Source organism: Budorcas taxicolor, chromosome 17 (genome assembly GCF_023091745.1).
Source record: "Budorcas taxicolor isolate Tak-1 chromosome 17, Takin1.1, whole genome shotgun sequence".
Classification (NCBI taxonomy): Eukaryota; Metazoa; Chordata; class Mammalia; order Artiodactyla; family Bovidae; genus Budorcas; species Budorcas taxicolor.
Window position 1 is genome coordinate 46,946,015 of NC_068926.1, and position 14,942 is coordinate 46,960,956.

The 14,942-nt window shown below is 42.1% G+C and overlaps 1 non-coding gene across 1 annotated transcript; it reads right to left on the reverse strand.

The window, feature by feature from the left end:
• Positions 1-14,653: 14,653 nt before the first annotated feature.
• On the reverse strand, positions 14,654-14,726 carry TRNAG-CCC (transfer RNA glycine (anticodon CCC)). The gene has a single exon. It is a non-coding gene; the product is annotated as a tRNA-Gly (tRNA).
• Between the last annotated feature and the right edge of the window lie 216 nt (positions 14,727-14,942).

The following is a 14,942-nucleotide window of genomic DNA, read 5'->3' on the forward strand; positions in this document are numbered from 1 at the left end:
TATCCGTTGATCCATCTCCATTTTTTGATGCCAAGAGCCTAACTTGAGCTGTCAACTGCTCTCTGTCAGGGAGAGGATTTGAGGAGGCATCTTCTTCTAACCTGTTTAGATAGCAGAAAGGGGCGAGATATCCTAGTGGCTGGAAGAGTGCATTCTATTTCCCCAGCAATAGCAGTCCACCAGCTGCCTCATGCGTTGGATGCTGCTCCCTCTCTTGACACTTGCCTTTTCATCATAAGGTTCTTCCACCAAGCTCTGCACCTAGCTAACAATAATGTGGCATAACTTTTCTCATCCAGCCAGAAATAAACCAAGCTTTCCCTTGGTCAGGCTGGGGGATTGTTTGAGGAGTTGTAAGCTCAGTAAAAAGGAGGTCTTCTAAATACAGATAACATACATCACATGCACCTATCTCAAGGATTCAACTCTATGAATCTTATATCTGTATGCTTTCATATAACCACCACCCAGTTCCAGATAGCAAGTATTTCCAGCACCCAGAAGCCTCCCTTGAGCCCTGCATTAGTCAGTAAACCACCTCCTACAAGGAGATCACAAATCTGACTTCAAAAACCCTAGATTACTCATACCTGTTCTCTAATTTCCATACATGGATTCAAACACGATCTACTTTTTTGTCTGGCCTCAGCATTGTTGAATGTACTCGCATTGTTGCATGTAGCTCATTCTTTTGAATAAGGAAATGGTAAAGCATAAAACAAGGAGACTAACAGAATTCTTTAGTAACTAACAGAATTCAGATTCTTCCCATGTTGTCTACTTGGGTGCCTTTTTTCATTTTTCAATGTCTATTTTTTATTCTTTTCAAAATGTTTTGCTTTTGCTGGTCCCTTAAGCATGTGTTTCATCTGGCTTCAGGGAGGGGAACTTCTTCCCAAAGTTCACTGATTTCCAGAATGATTGACTGCAAATATTTATTGACTGTCAGTCAGATAATGGGTGTATCTTTGACTTTCCTGGCATTTTTGTTTATGCCAGTGGTTCTCAACTGGGGTCTATTGCCCCACCAGGGAGCATTTGGCAATGTCTGGAGAGATTTCTAGTTATATCTGGAACACAAGAAATGTTCTACTAGTATCTAGTGGGTAGAAGTCAGGGATGCTGAGAACATCCTACCATGCAAAGACATCACCCAAGGCAGAGCGTTATGTGGTCCTGAATGTTGATGCAAAAGTGGAGAAACCTGGGTTACATTTTTTATCCATTTTGAACAGATCTCTTCAAACATGATAGCTGTGATGGTCTAGCTCAAGCTAGACTTCTGATCTACCACTGAACACATTCTCTGGAGGCCAGTTGGGGGCTCTTCCAGTTGCAGACAATGAGCTTCCCAGGTGACGCTAGTAGTAAAGAACCTGCCTGCCAATGCAGGAGACATAGGAGACTCGGGTTCGATCCCTGAGTTGGGAAGATCCCCTGGAGGAGAGCATGGCAACCCACTCCACTAGTCTTGCCTGGAGGATCCCATGGACAAAGGAACCTGACAGGCTACGGTCCATAGGATCACACAAAGTCAGACACAATCAAAGCAGCTTGGCACACGCACATACTTGTTTACAGTGTCTCAGGTGTACAGCAAAGCGATTCTGTTTTATATATATATATATGCTGCTGCTGCGGCTGCTGCTAAGTCGCTTCAGTCGTGTCCGACTCTGTGCGACCCCATAGACGGCAGCCTACCAGGCTACCCCCTCCCTGGGATTCTCCAGGCAAGAACACTGGAGTGGGTTGCCATTTCTTTCTCCAATGCATGAAAGTGAAAAGTGAAAGTGAAGTCGCTCAGTTGTGCCCGACTCTTCATGACACCATGGACTGCAGCCTGACAGGCTCCTCCGTCCATGGGATTTCCCAGGCAAGAGTACTGGAGTGGGGTGCCATTGCCTTCTCTGAATATATATATATATATATATATATATATATATATGTACACATAAATATATAAAGAATTTTAAGATTCGTTTCCATTATCAGATTATAAGATATTAAATATAGTTCCCTGTGCTTTACAGTAGGTAAGGATTTGGAGTCTTAAAAAAAAAAAGAAAAAAAACTCTCTATTCATTTGCATTTCTCCTGAGTACCTAGCCTAGTCTGTTGTTGATGGTAAGCAAGGTTTTCTGATTCAGTTAATTTTGTAAGCAGTGTATAAATTCAACATCCAACATCCTGCGATAAAGTAAAGTAAGTGAAAGGAAGTCACAAGTCAACACTAGTCCCTTTCAGATACTGGTAATCAGAGCTGCTTGCCTAGCAGAACTAATAATTTAAGATCTCATTTCTGTTTGACACTTTCCACTAAGACAGGGATGGGAGGACACTTTAAGGCAGGGGGAAAACGCCAAAAGCCGTAGAATCTCTGTAAATGGGTCAAATATCTCCTGCCTTTTAAGTGGTTAAGGAGTCAGGAGATTTCCAAGTCAGTGTTGTGGATGTGAATATTGCAATGGGATCCACGGCTTCCAGGATGGAGGTGTGTGAGCTTCCTAAGTGGGGAGAAAAGCAAGACCCAATTAACTCATGTTTTCTCTTGTTTTAACTTCAGCCTCTCAACAGAGCTCACAGGAAAACATTTTGGCTATTCAGGAATCCCTTGCATTGGGTGATTACAAAGACTGTCTTATAGTGTCATTAGTTGGACTTGATGGGGAAGAAAATCAAGAATTTCACTGTGCCTCTTGTAGAGGGTATGAAACTGAAGCCGAATGGTGGGTGAGCCACAGAACAGAAGTCTATAGGATGCCCCATCTCTTCTTTAACCTCCAGACTCAAGTCCGGTCGTAAGTTCCACTTTGATTTCCTTGAATCACCGCTTAGAGGAAGGAAGGAAAAGACTTGGTACCAGAAGCCCTGAGGAGGAATCTTAAGGTTTTGGATCCAGCTCTCTGCTCGATTCCCGATTAAGTCTGAGCCTTAAACCAGTTTAAAAGCAGAAAGACATATGGTCTATAAAGCCCTGCCTCTTATGTGCTATTCAAAACAAAACTGCTGGGGCTGGGAGGTTGGGGTATTAGAAAGCAATCTAGTGTCCTGTCCATTCAAGGAACCCCTCTGGAGGGAGGGAGAGGGTGAGAAACTTTGTAAAAAAAAAAAAAAAAGGTTTAGGGTGGAGGGAGGGAGGAATAAAGAGGCTTATCAAGGCAAGCTGAACTTTGGCGGCTAAGCGCTGGAGTGAGCCGCGCTCCCCCCTGCCGGGGAGTTGATGAATAATCCTGGGTCTGGCTGGGGGACTGAGCCAAGCCATCAAGGCGGGACTCAGCCATTCTAAACGCAAATGAGGGGGCCCTTTCCACCCAGGCCTAAAGGGGAAGGATTAGAAGAGGGAGTTCAAAGCTCTAAAATGGCTCATTCGTGCTTTCTTTTTTTCCTGCCCCCCTCAACCCTTTATTTTGTAAAGGGACCAGAAATATGGTTGGTTATTATCTCAAGTTATTGCTACAAAGAATTTCGAAATTAAAAGATAAGCACACTGAGGAAGCTTAGTAATTTTCATAAAAGAGGACTTAAAACAGATGTGCCCTCTTTCACGGAAGCAAGCTTGAAAAAATAGAAAAGCATTTTTAACATAGCAGGGGGACATCACATGGCCTCGCGTTTGTCTCCAGAGCATCACTGTGTGTGAATATCAGGCGGGTATGGAGAGAGGACCAATGAGCTAACTCCACTGCAAATGGCTGGGAAAAGTGCTTTCATCTTCCTGGGCCTGGGGTAGATGACCCGAGTCTGCACACTAGATCTTCTGCTAACTAGATAATTTAATTTTTTAAAATGTTGAATACTGCTTTCCTGGGGCTCAGTGGTAAAGAATCTGCCTGCCAATGCAGAAGACATGGGTTCGATCCCTGGTCCGGGAAGATCCCACATGCTGCGGAGCAACTAAGCCCAAGTGCCACAACTGCTAAGCTAGTGCTTTAGAACCCGGGAGCCACAGCTCCTGAGCCCTCTTGCCACAACTGCAGAAGCCTCGCCCCCGAGAACCCGCGCTTCTCAATAAGAAAAGGCACCGCAGTGAGAAGCCCTCACACCCTCTCACCGCAACCAGAGAAAAGCCTGAGCAGCAGCAAAGACGCAGCAGAACCAAAACTAAATAATTAATCAAACTATTTTTAAAATGTTGAGTAACCTGCTGTTCAGAAGGTGTTGAGGTCATCCAAACCACAGTCCGATCTGTAAGCAAAGCCAAGATTTTGTCAACAACTTAACCCTTTTCCTCCTTCTATCATGAGATGGATCTTTCCCTGTTTGCTTTGGGCTGTTGCCGCACCAGTTTGCTTTTGAAGGCTCTCAGGCTGTTAAAATGTGAATCATTAGGTGTTTGCTCCAGTTCCTTCCTTCACCAGAACCCCTATAGTTTTGTGTCAATTCTTACCAAACCATAGGTTTTCTTCTGCTCATCTCTTTCATAGCTGCTCTGAGTAATGCTGCAAGGAAATGGGAGGGTTCCTCTGTGATTTCGTAAGAGAAACCAAAAGGCAAGTAGATGAACAGTAGTGCTTCTAACTAGCCGAAGAGACAAACATTTAAACGTATTCAGAAATTACAGAGACTTCCCTGGGAATGCAGTGGTCAAGAGCTTCCACTGCCGGAGATGCTGGTTTGATCCCGGGTTGGGTAATGAGATACCACATGCCCTGCAATGAGGCCAAAAAAATTAATAAAAAATTATTTTTTAAAAAACAGGAAGACATTGCAAGCCCACCAAGTTATAGTGATTACAAGATCTTCTGCTGTCTTTTGCAGGCGAAGAGCTGTATCTTGAATGACACAAAGGGTTTTCCAAGTTATGGAAACCATTTGTGTGTTTTTTTGTCACTGTGTGAAGTGTTTTCTGTGTTTTCCATCAAAATAAAATGCTAGTCACTCAGTCGTGTCCAACGCTTGAACTGTAGCCCACCGGTCTCCTCTGTCCATGGAATCCTCCAGGCAAGAATGTTGCGTTGGGAAGCCATTCCCTTCTCCAGAGGATCCTCCCAAACCAGGGATGGAACTCACATCTCTTGTGTCTCCTGCATCGGCAGGCAGATTCTTCACCACTGTGCCACCTGGGAAAACCACAGTAGGCGTAGGAACAAGGATTCTTTTAGGATCCCACAGGAGTATTTTAAGTTCTTTTAAAAAATCAAAAGAAGAAGTGAATATAATCTGGCCTGGATTACATTAGTCTTTAAACCAATGCAACCATAAAATATAAATGTTATAATTCTTATAATGAAAAGAAGAACCCATGAAGGCAAAGGTGCCTGGCACTCGTGAGTCACAATGCAACTCTGACCAAGTATATATAGGACATTGGGCTGGATATTTTGCAAATCATATGTATTAGGTTTTTCCAGAGAAACAGAATTAGCAGGAGGTGTATATAAGATAGGAAACAGCTTATGTGGTTATGGAGGCTGAGAAGTCCCACAATTAGCTGTCTGTAAGCTGTACACCCAGGAAAGCTGGTGGTATTATTCAGCCTGAGTCCAAAGACCTGGGAATCAGAGGAGCCTATGGTGTTTCTTCCAGTCTGACGCGGGAGGCCTGAGAACTAGGCTTGGATGTGGGCAGAGGGATGTTGATTTAAGTCCTAGAGTCCAAAGGCCCAGGACCCAGGAGCTCTGAAGTTCAAGGTCAGGAGAAGATGGACATCCCAGCTCAAGAAGTGAGAGCAATCAATCATCTTTCACCTTTTTGGTGGGTTCTGTTCAAGCCGCCAAAGGATTGGATGATGCCTGCTTAAGCAGGTGAGGGAACACTTTACTTAGTCTACCATTCAAATGCTAATATCTTTCTAAAAACGCTTCCTAGATCCACTCAGATACAATGTTTGACCAGCATCCTGGGAATTCCTTAGCCCTGTCCAAGTGGCTGGTAACCTTAGCCATCACATCGTAGAAGATACCGCAAAACCTTTAAACAGTCTCCTCTTGAAAGTACAGTGTTAAGGACAAATTTGACTTTGGGGAGCACCCATTTAATCACCTTCGTATTACCAAAATAAATCAAATAAAGAAGATGTTTTCCTATCATGCTTAGAGATGGTAGAGGAATTTATAAGGTAGCCAGGTGTAGGAATTCTTATGTACTAAGGGGCTCATCAATAACATTCAATTTCATAGCTTACATTTCATGAAAATCAGTACATTTTTAACATTATTATACTGATGGCATCCTGCCTTGGAGACGGTTTCATGCCCAAGTGCCATGTTACGGTGAAGAGGATGGAAGTGTGACATGAAGGAGGAGGCTTAACATGCGGTCCAGACAGCAACTTTTATAAGGTCAGGGTGGAGAAAAAGACTAAAGAAATAACACCAAGGATGTGATTCTCTCACCTGCCTCTGATTCAGCAATTTCAGAACCATTGCTCTGAATTCATTCCTGTCCAAATTGAGCCCTATGTCGATTCAATACACAAAAGGATGGAAGGGACCAGGCATAGGGGTCTTGGCACTAACTATATACAATATGAGCATCGATTTGAATCCACATATATATGAGCTATATATATATATATTAATCTCTTGATTTGTTTGCTTGTTTTTATATTGAGTATAGTCACTTAATAGAGGCTGTGATAATTTCAGGTGTACAGCAGAGCAACTCAGCCATACATATACATATATCCTTTCTCCCCTAAACTCCCCTGCTACTCCCCTCCCATCCAGGCTGCCACAGAACATTGAACAGAGTTCCCTGGGCTACACAGTAGGTCCTTGTTGGTTATCCATTTTAGATATAGCAGTGTGTGCATGTCCATCCCATGTTGCCTAACTATTCCTTCCCCAGTTTAGCCCCCTGGTACCATTAAGTGCATTCTCTGAGTCTGTTTTGTAAGTAAATTCATTTGTATCATTTATTTTTAGGTTCTGCATATAAGGGATGTCATATGACATTTCTCCTTCTCTGACTTACTTCACTCAGTATGACTATCTCTAATTTGGCTTTTATGTGAGGGGATGCATGTACCCAGGGACCTTTGATTCTCACAGGAAAAGTGAGCATATTTCCAACTCCTTCTGCCATCTCTTCTGGTGTGAGATCAGGAGATGTAGGGTCCTCTTGACATCAAGGCTCCTGATGACAGGGTGTGGGACACGGGAAGGGGCTTGGGAGATGTGTGTATGTGCTCAGTCATGTCCGACTATTTGCGATCCCATAGACAGTAGCCTGCCAGGCTCCTCTGTCCGTGGAATTTTCCAGGCAAGAATACTGGAGTGGGATGCCATTTCCTACTCTGGGGGATCTTCCCGATCCAGGGATTGAACCTGCATCTCTTGTGTCTCCTGGATTGGCAGGTGGATTCTTTTCCACTGAGGGACCTGGGAAGCCAGGTGCAGGGTGTGGAACATGGGAAGGGGCTTGGGAGAACCTGTCCAAATAAACCAGTGTGAACTTCCTACTGGGGAAGAGCTTTCCTTTCTGACATCATGGGTTGACTTTGGCCATGACCCACATCTCTATGTAGTGGACTGCTCATATTTGATGCTTTAAACAAAGTTCATCTTTATTTAGAGGATGAAGGAGTTCACTTCCTGCTCCTGAAATGTGAGTCTGTAAGTGATGTAAATGGTCACTTTCTGTGGATTTCCAAAGACCAACGTGCAAGTTGGTGTTGGTGCTTTGAATATGCCCCTGAAGTGACTGGCGATCTCTTGATGAACTTTGGCAAGCTGAAAGGTGTAATAGTAATAGCCAGCTTGATTCCTCTGTGCTTGCCATGTGAATTTCCTCATTTAATCTACACGAGACATTACCACCCCTATTCTGTAAACAGGCAAACTGACACACTGAGGGGGTTAATGTATGAATGTATTTGAATGATTATGTTGGATCATTGTTCTTCATTTCTATCTTTTGTTCTCTGGTCCACCTGACGTCATGAAAGGAATATGAGGTTTTAACTACACCACAGTCACTAAGATTATGTAACTGTAAGCCATGTAGTAAGTAAAGATAATATGGTCCTCAATAGTATAAGATTTGTAAATGAATTTCAAGATACATCACTTCAGCAGCTGGGGTTACTGATTTTCTCTGTTTATACTTTTTACTAAAGTTTGTAGTCTTCAAATTATGTGAATAAGTGGCACATTAAAACCGAGGATGATTTCTGTAGCTTCAGTTCAGATCAGTAGCTTCAGTTCAGTTCAGTTCAGTCGCTCAGTTGTGTCTGACTCTTTATAACCCCATGAACCACAGCACGCCAGGCCTCCCTGTCCATCACCAACTCCCGGAGTTTACCCAAACTCATGTCCATTGAGTCGGTGATGCCATTCAACCATCTCATCCTCTGTCATCCCCTTCTCCTCTTGCCCTCAATCTTTCCCAGCATCAGGGTCTTTTCCAATGAGTTGGTTCTTTACATCAGGTGGCCCAACTATTGGACCTTCAGCTTCAGCATCAGTCCTTCCAAAGAAATCCCAGGACTGGTCTCCTTTAGGATGGATTGGTTGGATCTCCTTGCAGTCCAAGGGACTCTCAAGAGTCTTCTCCAACACCACAGTTCAAAAGCATCAATTCTTCAGCTCTCAGCTTTCTTTACAGTCCAACTCTCACATCCATACATGACCACTGGAAAAACCATCGTCTTGACTAGATGGATCTTTGTTAGCAAAGTAATGTCTCTGCTTTTTAATATGCTATCTAGGTTGGTCATAACTTTCCTTGCAAGGAGTAAGCATCTTTTAATTTCACGGCTGCAATCACCATCTGCAGTGATTTTGGAGCCCAAAAAATAATGTCAGCCACTGTTTCCACTGTTTCTCCATCTATTTCCCATGAAGTGATGGGACCAGATGCCATGATCTTCGTTTTCTGAATGTTGAGCTTTAAGCCAACTTTTTCACTCTCCACTTTCACTTTCATCAAGAGGCTCTTTAGTTCTTCTTCACTTTCTGCCATAAGGGTGGTGTCATCTGCATATCTGAGGTTACTGATATTTCTCCTGGCAATCTTGATTCCAGCTTGTGCTTCCTCCAGCCCAGCGTTTCTCATGATGTACTCTGCATATAAATTAGATAAGCAGGGTGACAGTATACAGCCTTGATGTACTCCTTTCCCAATTTGGAACCCGTCTGTTGTTCATGTCCAGTTCTAACTGGTGCTTCCTGACCTGCGTATAGGTTTCTCAAGAGGTGGGTCAAGTGGTCTGGTATTCCCATCTCTTTCAGAGTTTTCCACAGTTTATTGTGATCCACACAGTCAAAGGCTTTGGTATAGTCAATAAAGCAGAAATAGATTGGTTTCTGGAACTCTCTTGCTTTTTCCATGATCCAGCAGAGGTTGGCAATTTGATCTCTGGTTCCTCTGCCTATTCTAAAACCAGCTTGAACATCAGGAAGTTCACAGTTCACATATTGCTGAAGCCTGGCTTGGAGAATTTTGAGCATTACTTTACTAGCATGTGAGATGAGTGCAATTGTGCAGTAGTTTGAGCATTCTTTGGCATTGCCTTTCTTTGAGATTGGAATTAAAACTGACCTTTTCCAGTTCAAAACTGCTGAGTTTTCCAAATTTGTTGGCATATTGAGTGCAGCACTTTGACAGCATCATCTTTTAGAATTTGAAATAGCTCAACTGGAATCCCATCACCTCCACTAGTTTTGTTCGTAGTGATGCTTCCTAAGGCCCACTTGACTTCACATTCCAGGATGTCTGGCTCTAGGTGAGTGATCACACCATCGTGGTTATCTGGGTAGTGAAGATCTTTTTTGTATAGTTCTTCTGTGTATTGTTGCCATCTCTTCTTAATATCTTCTGCCTCTGTTAGGTCCCTACCATTTCTGTCCTTTATTGAGCCCATCTTTGCATGAAATGTTCCCTTGGTACCTCTGATTTTCTTGGAAGAGATCTCTAGTCTTTCCCATTCTATTGTTTTCCTCTGTTTCTTTGCATTGATCGCTGAGGAAGGCTTTCTTATCTCTCCTTGCTTTTCTTTGGAACTCTGCATTCAAATGGGTATATCTTTCCTTTTCTCCTTTGCTTTAGATTATTAGAATTTTATGGTCAATTTTACGTCAAGTTGTGTTATGCAGAGGATTAAATGTCTTTTGGTATCGTTTACCTGAATCTTCGATTTCCTTATAATAACTATTTCTGAAGGACAATAGACTTCCTAAGTCAAGCTGAGAGAATGATAGGCCAAATATCAAAGAGGAATAAGAAAACCAACATTTGGTTTTAGTTCTTAGAGTAAGGTGTCTGACTTCTAACAAAAAATTAATATTTTTGAACCTCAGTTTTCTTATCTGTAAATAATAGTAGACTCTGGCTAATTTCCAAGACTATGAGGATGAAATGAGATAAGATCAATCTCTCGACAACTATAATGCAACCTATACGGGTAAAATAGTATTATAACTAATGCAGAAAAGTATCTTAAGTTGGCCAGCCAAAACAATCATTTTCTTGCTGGGTCTGTTTGCACCTGAGTGATGCCTTGCTATCTCTTTTGATCCATGGAAGGTGGGCAAAATAAAACCAGAAGTGTTTCTGGGAATGGCTTCTGAAGCCCTTGGCATGTCTTCAAACTAGTCCGTTCTCTGTTGCCAGCCAATGTGAAGATTCCAGAATCCTCCAATCGTGGATTGGAGGAACTGGTCCTGGGGAGAGCTGCCCAGGAGCACTGACCACTGCCCAAACTGTCATAAGACTGCAGTTACATCCACATAGACGTCCACAAACAAGAAACAAACATCATCTTGGTACATATATACAGTGGAATGTTACTCTGCCATAAAAAAGAACAAAACAATGCCATTTGCAGCCCTACGGCTGGACCTAGAGATTGTTATACTGACTGAAGTAAGTCAGATGGTGGTTTGGTTTTAGTTGCTAAATCATATCCAACTCTTGTGATCCCATAGACTGTAGTCCACCAGGCTCCTCTGTCCATGGGATTTCCCAGGCAAGAATACTGAAGTAGGGTACCATTTCCTCCTCTAGGGAATCTTCCTGACCCAGGGATCGAAACCAAGTCTCCTGCATTGCAGGCAGATTCTTTACCACTGAGCCGCTGGGGAAGCCTGAAGTAAGTCAGAAGAGGAAGACAAATATCATATGATATCACTTATATATGGAATCTAAAAAAAAAAAATGGTACAAATGAACTTATTTACAAAACAGAAACAAGCTCACAGACATAGAAAACAATCTTATGATTGCTGCTGCTGCTGCTAAGTCGCTTCAGTCCTGTCTGACTCTGTGCGACCCCATAGACGGCAGCCCACCAGGCTCCCCGTCTCTGGGATTCTCCAGGCAAGAACACTGGAGTGGGTTGCCATTTCCTTCTCCAATGCATGAAAGTAAAAAGTGAAAGTGAAGTTGCTCAGTCATGTCCAACTCTTAGCGACCCCATGGACTGTAGCCTACCAGGCTCCTCCATCCATGGGATTTTCCAGGCAAGAGTATTAGAGTGGGGTGCCATTGCCTTCTCCAATCTTACGGTTACCAGGGGAGAATAGGGGGAGGGTTAAATTGAGAGATTAAGATTGACATATACACACATATAAAATAAATAAACAGTAAGGACCTACTGTATAGCAGAGGGAACTCTACTCAGTATTCTGTAATGACTTATACGGGGAAAGAATCTTAAAAAGAATGCTTATATGTATATGTATGACTGACTCACTTTGCTGCCCAGTGTAAACTAACACACGATTGTACTGGGTTGGCCAAAAAGTTCGTTCATGTTTTCCATTGGCTATAAAAAAATCCAAACAAACTTTTTGGCTAACCCAATAAAACAAATATGCTTCAATAAAAATTCTAAAAGTTACAAACTCCAGAAAGAAAGAAAGAAATATCTATTGCATTTAGCCCCTGAGCTTCTGCACTGTTCATTTCAACACTTGGTCCGTCCTGACTAATACAAGCAATGTGAATTCTGTATTCCACAAAACTGTGCAATCAAAACACCTTTAACTTACTTTTTCCAAGAAGAAAAATAACTGCAAGTATCTGGACTTTTTATTTCCTATAAATAGGCCATAATAAGTCATATGAATAAAAGTGGAATTTCTAATGGATACAGTTCATTTTGATTTGAAGAGGTGTTGGACCAAAGGAAAGTCCATTTACTTTTACTATTTCTAAATCTCTCTTCCTTTATGGGTTTTCCCAATATAGGAGCTGAAGATTCATTTTTTACCTTTATGGTTCAAAGTCTTAGAAGTTTAAACCACTTGGTAGATTCAGTCAATGCTTTTGATACTGACACAATCTTACTTTGCAATTTAGAGACACTCTGAGTGATCAAGGATTAGTTGTTTGAGGAACTGGGTAGTTGATTGATAAACTGGTTAGTTGGATTCAGATTGGGTTAGTGATCATCCACAAATCCAATCACTTCTGTGCTCTAGTTTTTATGGCTAGAAATAAAGAAAAAGCTTTTTTGGTAGAGCGCCCTGCCTGTCCAGAGGGATGTGTGTGTGTCTTGTGAAATGAAGAATTAATGGAATCCACTTCCAGATTCCATTTCCATCAGGATAAGAGCATGTGACCTTGGTGTGACACACATCTGATCCCAAATGGCACCTCTAAAAATACCAGTTATCAACTGTCTGCAGCAACAAAGAGAATAGTGTGAGAAATGTGTTGAAAGAGCTTACTGCCAAATACAAAAGCATATAAAAATATGGGTTTTAAAAAAATTTCAAGCACGACTTTGAAAAGAAAGGGAAAACATATGTACTAGAAATCTCCCCACTCAATTAAACATTTCATTATTAATGGCAAGCCCATGCTGGTGGAATGAGAATGGGTATCATTTGAGTAGGAAAGTTCACAGCCATTTTGAATGTCCAATTTCCCTTTTGGGATAAAGGCAGGCATTAAGATCCTGGATCCTTACTGAGCATCCTGGTTGAAGAGGGGAACCTGTACCAGGTTAGGCCAATAATTGCCAGCCCCCCAGGATCCCAGCTCAGAAATTTTTGTGTGTTCTCAGGAGACAAAAATGACTGATCATCAAAGGCAGCGGAGCACAGCAGGACTGTCATAAGCCTGAAGTTACAACTTAGACATGCAATAGAAAATATCATCGCTACCTCTCCAGTGCATTGCCTGTAGTAATTAAAAACTTGATCCCTGCTGTTTTATCATCTCATTAGCAATGGGGGCACAAGACTTTTATCCTTGTTTGTCAGGAATCAAACATACCAGAGGAACTCTGATTATAAATTGATGAAAGTAAAGTTAAACTTTTAAATAAGAGAAGTGACTGTTCACAATGTTTTTTTAAAGCTGATTAAAGAGATCCTCTTTTTTTTTCTATAAAAATAATATCTCTGTCCAGGTTCGAACGGCAGAGGTCATCTCTAGGATGGCTCCATCCTATGCATTTTGTAAAGGGGGTTCGCTTTGTGAGCAGTTCTGATTTAAAATAAATACCAGTCCTGTAAAACTTCCGAAAGCATGGATACAAAGGATGTCCTCCTTTTCAAGGCTTTTGATGAAGTTGAAACACCTTCTACCCTGTTGGTGATGTGTGTTCTAACGTCTTTTATGGAGGGTGGCGAGCCTCACCATTTAAAAAGCCAGGCAAGCTTTCTATTTATTTTAATAACTCGTCTTTATAAATGAGGACAGGTGAAGGAACAGGGGCTTCACTGAAGCAGCTAATTTCTCCAACCTTTGTTTCCAAAATAGAAAATTTCCTTTGAAACTCACACTGTTTCCTTGGGGTCCAAAGGATTCTAGCAACTGTAACCTCTTCTGCGGCGCTCAGTCAGTTTCTAATCAATGCTCCAGAGCATATGGGGGTTTCGGGTTTGAAGAAAGAACAGTTTATGGGACATTTTATTTAATTTCATACATCTCCCACCCACAGTGAATTACTCATCTGTGCATTCAGACTACACATACTGACAGCCGTGCTGGCGATCCAAAAACACAATTAAGCTCCTTTTATGCAGTGAGTTTTAAATTTTCTCCTCTCCCACTCTACACTCATCTTTGTAAACGAGGCCAGGTGAAGGAACTGGGGCTTTGCTGAGGCAGCTAATTCCTCCAACCTTCGTTTCCAAAACTGTGGCTAACTTGTTTGAGGAACAATAGTCCAAGTAGCTTCAGAAGTAAAATAATAATAATAATAAAAGCCGTATATTCTTAACTTCAAGACTGCTGCCGTTTGGGGTCAGACCATTCTTTGCTGGGAACTGATCTGTGCATCCTAGGGTGTTAAGAAGTATCCTGGTTTCTTCATCCCTTAGATGCCAATGGCTGCCCACCTCCTGTCATGACAATGAACAGAGTCTCCATACACTGCCAAAGGTCACTGTGAGGCAGAGCAACTCCGGGTGAGAACACTGGGACATGTATACGTAGTATACTGCATTTCTCTCGGTCTGCCCATCTGCTGTCCATTTGTCTGTCTCTTTCTCTCTTACACAAGCATACAAAATCATGAACACAGGGTCCATCCTGAAAAGGGACACAAAAGTCTACCTGGTAATAAGTAGTTTTCTTTCCTAGGTGGAGGGTGCGGGTGCAACAGGGAAGAAGGTCTGATCTGCTTTCCCCTGCACACTCTTCAATATCTTTAAGGAAAATATTTATTTATTTAATTTGGCCGTGCTGGGTCATAGTTGTGATATGCGAACACTTTAGTTGGGGCATGCAAACTCTTAGCTAAGCATGTGGGATTTAGTTCCCTGACTAGGGATCGAACCCAGGTCCCCTGCATTGGGAATGCAACATCTTAGCCACTGGATCACCAGGGACGTCCCCACCCTACAATATCTTTTAAATCATATGCCTCGTGTGTACATTACCTCTTGTAAGCAAGCAAGCAAACAAACAAATGAAGGAATGAATAATTCAAGCCAGGAGATTTTCCAGAGATAAATAAGTGAAGAATGAAATTAATGAATCAATAAACAAGTACATGAATGGATAAGTTATGATATTATGCTGAGGCCCCCTACACATTCTATAAA